Source organism: Ananas comosus, unplaced genomic scaffold (assembly GCF_001540865.1).
Source record: "Ananas comosus cultivar F153 unplaced genomic scaffold, ASM154086v1, whole genome shotgun sequence".
Taxonomy (NCBI): Eukaryota; Viridiplantae; Streptophyta; class Magnoliopsida; order Poales; family Bromeliaceae; genus Ananas; species Ananas comosus.
The window spans coordinates 19241-26754 of record NW_017891037.1 but is presented as its reverse complement, the minus strand read 5'-3'; positions in this window follow the sequence as shown (position 1 = coordinate 26754).

The window sequence follows — 7514 nt, the reverse complement described above, 5'->3', positions numbered from 1 at the left end:
GTTTATTTGTGGACTTGGTTTAGTTTGGTTTGGGTTTGTTTGGGTTTTGGGTTTTGTTTGGGTTTGAACTTGACTTGATTTAGGTTTTGGTTTATTTGGGTTCAAGTTTGGGTTTATTTGTAGACTAGGTTTGGATTAGGGTTTGGATTTGGGTTCAAGTTTGGGTTTATTTGTAGTCTAGGTTTGGTTTGGGTTTGGGTTTGGGTTCAAGTTTGGGTTTATTTGTAGACTAGGTTTGGATTAGGTTTGGATGTGGACTTGGGTTGTGGACTTGATTTGGTTTTAGGTTTGGATTTTATTTGAGTTTTGGATTTGATTTTCCAATTTGATTTGATTTGGGGTCCGAAGAAATCCCCGTTCGATTCTCCAATTTGGATTTAATTTTTCAATTTGATTTAGGGTCCGAAGAAATCCCCGTTTGATTCTCCAATTGGATTTGATTTTTCAATTTGATTTGGGGTCCGAAGAAATCCCCGTTTGATTCTCCAATTGGATTTGATTTTTAATTTGATTTGGGGTCCGAAGAAATCCCCGTTTGATTCTCCAATTGGATTTGATTTTCCAATTTGATTTGGGGTCCGAAGAAATCCCCGTTTGATTCTCCAATTGGATTTGATTTTGCTCAGTGACGTTTCTTACCCTTGTTGTTTATTTCTTTTACCATATATATTGTTGAGCTTGCACCCATGCCAGGTTTCCTTATTACTCTACTTAGTTGTTGCCTAGGTGTAGTATCAATGTGTAGGAGTTAGAGTAGACTTTATCAGTATATATATTTATGATTTGTGGTGCTGTCTCCTATGTATCTCCATGACCTGAGTTGGTTGACGTCCTGCATACTCTTACACTGTACCTTGTTGCTGGGTTTTTTACTGTATCAGTGACCTGCGTGGTCGGTCCTTGACTTCTGATTGTGTCGATACGCTGAGTCGCGATTACCCTGAGGGTCGTATTGCGGGCTACTGTGGCCACGGTCAGTTCTAGATATAGCTATACTGGCGACATGATGAGTCGTTGAGTCATTTCCAATATACTTTGGCGATGATGTCGATTCATTTTTTTACTTATGACATATTGGCTCGAGGTTCATATCCTTATACTTGAACATGATGGTCGTAGTTCATATTCCTATTATACTGTGACCGGTGGCGATTGTTACATGATGACCATGCGTCGATGCGTTCCATGTTTGATATCATGCCTTATGAGTTAGAGGTCGACTTATTTGTTCATCCTATATCTGTGATTTGGCATTGGGCCGCGTTCTCGTATTTTGATATTATGACCTTATACGCGCTCGAAGTTGCTACGTTCTATCTTGACATAACGTTAGACCACTAGTTAGCTGATGCGGCCTATACTGTCGTGTGCCTGAGGGCTGTATTGTCGGCTAGTTGCCGAGGAATATCTTTGAAGCACGTATTGCATCTATCGCCACTTAGGTACGCAATTTCATGAACACCAGCCCAGTCTGATCCCCGCCAAGGGAGCTGTCTTTTCCTGGAAAACAGTGGTTGGTTGCCAACCATGAGCCCGGATCTTTATTGCGAGGGTAATATGTTCTGACCCAGAGGCTTAATTGCAAGGGGGTCAGGTACTATGCTTCTGACCCAGGCGTGCTTCATTGCGAGGGTCAGTTACAGTTGAGCAGTGCTGCATGGGCCTGAGGTCTTCGGACCAATAGGCAAGCGACGATGGCGGTATTGAGTTATCGGCCAAGTCGACACATGCATACAGTCTGATATGTTTATTTCCAGTACATCCTTATTTGTTTTTGTAGATCTGTTTATTTACCTCCATCTCTTACTTGTCAGCTCCCTACTTACAGACCTCTTTATATACCAGCCTTATATCTATCTAGTTTCGTGACAGTGAGTACTCCTCTCCTTCTTCGGCTTGCCGTTTACCACTGGGAAGGAGACATGTTAACATGTTCCTCACTCCCCCACCATTTTTTTCAGTAATCGAGCGATGTGTATTGAGGACGAGACACGTGCAGGTACGTTCGTTAGTGATCATGAGCTTCCGACCCAGTTGTTCGGTTTAGTTTCTTAACCTTATTATTTCGGTCCGATATTTAGTTGGATTTATGTGGTTCAGTATTTATTTACATTGAAAATTGTGTATTTTGGATTTTATAAAATTTAAAGGCTTTTTCTAGCCTCTCTGTAGGTAGCCTGTTGTTAAAGAATAAAGTTCCTGTGTACGGGAACGAGTTTTAAAATTTCTATGGACTTTAATGTTTTAGACATTGAATAAAATCTGTGATGTGAATGTGAATGTATGAATGTATGTTTGATTTTTAAATTCATTATGTTGTGCGTTGTATCCTGTTACTGTTTGTCACTTTGCGACGCCGGTGCCACATACAGGGGACTCTGTCCGGTGAACAGTAAATCCCTTGTATTTGTGACGGGCTGGGATACGTCTGGGTCGGTCCAGCTTTTCAAAAAAAGAAAAAAAAAAAATAGTTCAGAACGCTTTCCCTATGCTTTTAAACCTCAAAGTGGACCCCGGGCGGTGACAAATTAACAGTGTATCAGAAGGCCAGCATACAACACAACACATTCACAGGTTGTTTTTGAAAAGTAATATGAAGTGAACAAAGAAAACTGAACCATTGTTAGCGTTGACCCTTAGGTATAGATCCTACGGCTGTATAGCACGTGAGTCGCGGTTGGGCTTGTGTCCGGAGTGTGCATTCGAGTTTGTAAACTCTGAAATGCAGATGTTTCTGTAGTGTTACGCGTTCGCACAAGCTAGTGTCTAAGTGGCGAAGTAGTCCGGTGTATTTTGCGCATTGAGTATGGGTGAAGTTCACCCAGAATAGGCTCGAACTCGGTGTAGCCATTTCTGTTAGGTGGCGGCCTTGAAAGGCAGTATCTTTGGCCTATCGAGACTTCATGACTGCCAACTGCCAGGCCACTCTCTTTCACTTATGACACGAGAGCTACTGCGAGGATGTCTCTAATGGAGGACGGTTCTGTAGAGCATTCACCGGTCGCCGACTTCAGCTGTGCACTAGGGTGTAGCCAAGGTTGGATTGCCGTCGTCTCACGACTGTTATTGTATATTAGCTTCGTCCAGTATCTTTGGTAGAGGTGTAATGCCTACCTATCCTCTGATTGCGATTGGTATCAGCGTTCGGATCTTTTCGACCTTACCTCGTTCTTCTCCTCCAGAGTCGGATTGATCACATTTGGGTCACAGGTCCCTGTAAACACCTAATTGGTTGATGTTGTGGTTATTGTAGGGGATGATAAGGTTTCGCTCTAGATTCGAGATATCCAGTCGTATTGTCGGAATTTCGGAGCTTGATTAGAGCTCATTTAGAGGTGCGAAAATCAGTTAGGAACGCTTTTCTAAAGCCTCAGTTTTTACGAGTGGCGGCTTCAGGTCTGCTAATAGCTTGGCGGATATTAAAATTATAGACTCTCCTCGCTTGAGTCGGTTCAGGTCTTGCTGATTTCGAATGCTCGAACTTGTAAAGTCGAGGTTCGTAGTAATGGTTGTGAAACTCGTGTTCCATATGAAGAAGCTATCAAGCTTACTTGATACTTCAATGTGCACACATTCCAATCGTTGTTAGTAGTGAATCTTCGGATTTTTGATTTTCTTTTGATAAAGGAATTGGGAATCCAACATAACTATATGTCATGAAAGAGACGAAATACTATCTTCCCGTTTGGGACTTATGGATTCGGGGTCAATGTTTCTCTTACTGTTTTGTGGGAAAAATCTCGAATGATATTCATCGGTGACCACGTAGCTCAGCCGTTGGTACTTCCTTGGCAGTTTGTATCACAGTGACTTATCAGTCCTGATAATAGGTTTGATCTTAGTCGAGTTTGTGTTGTTAGTCTTAGTTGTCTTCCAAACAAAGGTTTGGTTTGCGTTAGTAGTCTCGGCTCTACATTGCGTGACCGTAGAATCAGTGGAGTACTGAGCCTGAGTATGTTGCTTTGATTGTCACCATTGTGATAAGCGTAAAAAGTTTGCGACTTAGACTTAGTGCTAAACCTATGAAATGGTATGGCTTGTCCAGTCAAATTGGTGACAGGTGCGTTGGGTCTCAATGAGACAAGTAATCGGGTAGTTGCGCGAGTGGAACATACGATCTGCTAGGCCATCGGTAGGACACGGCAGTGATAGGCGTTTGTGGCAGACGTATTGAGCATCACCGATGGTTGGTATCCGCCAGGTGGATTGGCACTTGTGCATCAAGTGCATGGATTCCAGAGCATTTGGTGGTCTGTGGGACCGGATTAAGTTTCGAGGAGTACAACTAATTGTCTAGCTATTAGGTGTGTCACGTTGACTTTTGGATCAGGGACACAATTGTAGGAAAGTGAATCTGGACTTAATCTTCTGAATGTGTAATTATCATCAGTATTGGCAAATATGCGGGCATCGTAAATCTTAGTCGCGGGACTGTCTTCGTCCGCCAAGTATAGGAGATTATATAACCCGGTGAGTTTGTGTCCGGTAGTTTTGTTAGTACGTTTTTCTGTCTCATTGTTGTTAAGTGGACCGAATTAATATCCTATTACTTCCCTTATTCGGAGATTTAGATCTGTCCAAATCATGAAAATGTAACTTTGACCAATACTTAAAGTGATACCACGAGTGGCCGAGAGTATTCCGAATTTCGATTTCGGTGGGCGGTATAGTGGTCAAGTCTTCGCGCGCGACGAACTTCTTTTATAGGGGGATAATGAACTGAAGATTTACTGTGCAACTAGACTCTCTGTTGGACGATGTTATGTGTGTATATATTAATTACATAAAGCACTCGTCAAGTTTCACGGAGAATAATGAGCTATAAGTGAGAGAAGTACGAGCGCATTTTATAAATTCACTTATATGTCGGACATAGTGAATCCACTTTTTCGGAGCGAGGCAGGATGCGTGAAGTAGGGTATCTGGCGCGGCTTAATGGCTCTGTTACATAGCGGATTCCAATAGCCGTCGTTGTCGAAAAACGGTTTCATATTTTGAGACAATGGCACTGCGGATTCATCCGTATGCCGACGGTTTTTGCAGAAAAGGAGTTTTAACAAAGAGGAGTTTCCGCTTCTTTGCTATTCGGCATTTAAATCCTCGTGCTTCTGTGCTTGTGACCTGGCGAGTTATGTGTGAAGAGTGTTTCTTGGTACCTATGGTGCGTAGGCAATTCAAATTTTTGAATTGTTGATTTAAAGCGTTTAGGGTTATACTTTGGATATATGCTGGACGTTGTACGACTTTAATTAGAGACCGCGGATGCGTTCCGTCCGAACATCTGTGACCAAACTCTAACGAAACTCAAGATTTAGTTTTATTACCCTCGTCATGCTGAAGCATGACATGTCGGATTGCGAAAATCGATACGGACAGAATCTTCGGAAAAAGCGAGATGTTCGCCTGAGGGGTCAAAGTGCAAATCGGATTAAATCGCGAAGAGACCCATATATTTTATGTGACCCGGAATTGCGTAGATCGGACATGGAGGTCCAGTATGGGTAAAATACGCCGCGTTTGAGACTTGAACAAGAGAGAAATGAATAGAATAATTACCCCTGGTCGAGGACTATTTTGCAAATGTACATATGTGATTATATGGTATAGCACTACGGAGGTTCATAAGGAAACCCTCAACTGTGGCCCTCTTCCTCCAACTGCCTCCTCAAGCCGTCACCTAGCACCCCTCCCCGACCCCGCCGCAGCGGCGCCCGGCCGCGGCGAGCAGCCCGGTCGCCGCGAAAGCCACCCCGGCACCTCTCACTCTTTCTCTTTAAAACCGAAATCCACACCCTTTACGCTGAGTTACCAGGCGAAGTGCGCGGAAGCCGCCGAGTGTTCCTTCACCAGTACCAGAAGGCTTACATCTCCGGCGCCGATATCCCGCCGAGCCTCGTCAGATTACCACGTCCGCTCGCACCGCCTCGCTCTTGCGGCTTGCCAGCCAAACCGACCCCGAGATCGAGCCGCAGCCCTAGTGTGCGCCCGCGCGCCGCGGCCACCTCGTCCCCGCGCCCTCGTCTGAGCCTTCCGGGGGGGTTATGGCTCCCCTGCGCGCCATCGCGCCCTTCTGTCCCCCGGCCGCCGCCTCTCCCTCTCTCGACGCCCAGAGAACGGGCGGCGACCGAGCAGTGGCTAGCTCTGCGTACCATGCGCAGCCGGCGACCGATCCCGCGGCCGATTTGCCCTTCTCCCACTCCGCGAGCGGTGCCGGCCGAGCCCCGACCTTGTCTCCGGCCAACCGTGATGGCCAACGCCATCTTTGGAGCCCGCCAAGAACCACAAGCGGCTCGTTTGGATCGAGCACCGCCGACCGCCCCGTCTGTCCGCCCTCGCGTGAGGCCACCGCCCACCTGGCGCCGCACTGATCCGGCCGCCGGCGCCCCCGCCACCGGATCTCCCTGTACAACCGTGCTGAGACCTGCTTCCTCGGGTTTACAACTAGGCATCAATGCCCCGCCTTGCGTCGCCGCTCTCCTCGTCGCCTGTTGACGCGAGGCCCGGCGCTGCCGTCTGACCTTGGAGCACCGTCCCCGAGGTCCGGCATGCCCGTCGATTCCGGCGCGCGCGGCCCCCGAGCCCTTGCGTTAGCTTTGTAAAATGATTCAAGCCTTCTGTGACTAGTCTCCAGTTCTGCTTCATCAGCTTGCTTCCGGCGACCATGAGGCTGTTTCAGATGCCTGGGCGTGAGCACGGTGATATCTGTTTAGTCTGATTCACAGCTCTGCTCACTCAATTAAGCGTCAGCGAGTCCGGTTAGCGAGAAACATGTTTTCCAGCTACGGTCGCGGCGTGTTCGTAGATTTCGTCAACTCAACGCGCTTCCCTTTGGCCCGTATAATGCTCGAAAGGGAGCAGGCCCCGGACACATAAACCTCGTCAAGTGGGTATATCGACTCGGGCTGCGGATTACTCTTGTTGGGTAAACGGAACCATAAAGCGATCCGAAATCGCATGAAAAATGCAATTTCGGGTATCGAAGGACTTATATCAACTTTGTCGTCGTGGGTGCTGTTGCAGCACACGCATGGGTTGAGATAACCTCCGGACTGTATTGTCCAAGGCCCGCGAACCTGTTGCGAGACCGAAATGCATTTCGAGCGTATTTTCGTGCCGAATCTACGATAGAAGCGTTTTCGAGTTTGAATCTTCGAGTACTTGGGATTCATTTGTTTCACGCTGAGCTTGCTTGGCTTTGAGTCACCCGCATCGTCTTACGTGGCTTGGAAATGACGTTTAACCCTGAGCGACGGTGAAGTTCCCAGTGCGGTGTTTCGGCCATTCCGCTCATTGCTTCGCGTAATCGGTTTGTGAAAATCGATTCTCGGGGTTGTATTTGTGTATTTTTATTTATTTAGCAACCTAGTACAACCCCCCTAGGTCTGTTGACGTTCTTTTGCAGTCAGAGACAAGGCCGACAGTGATACAGGCTGGACTCGATCCGACGGTTTGAACAGTTCGTGCGCGCTCCAGTGACCATCTCCGCGGTCGTTTCCTATCTTCTCGGTCACCCC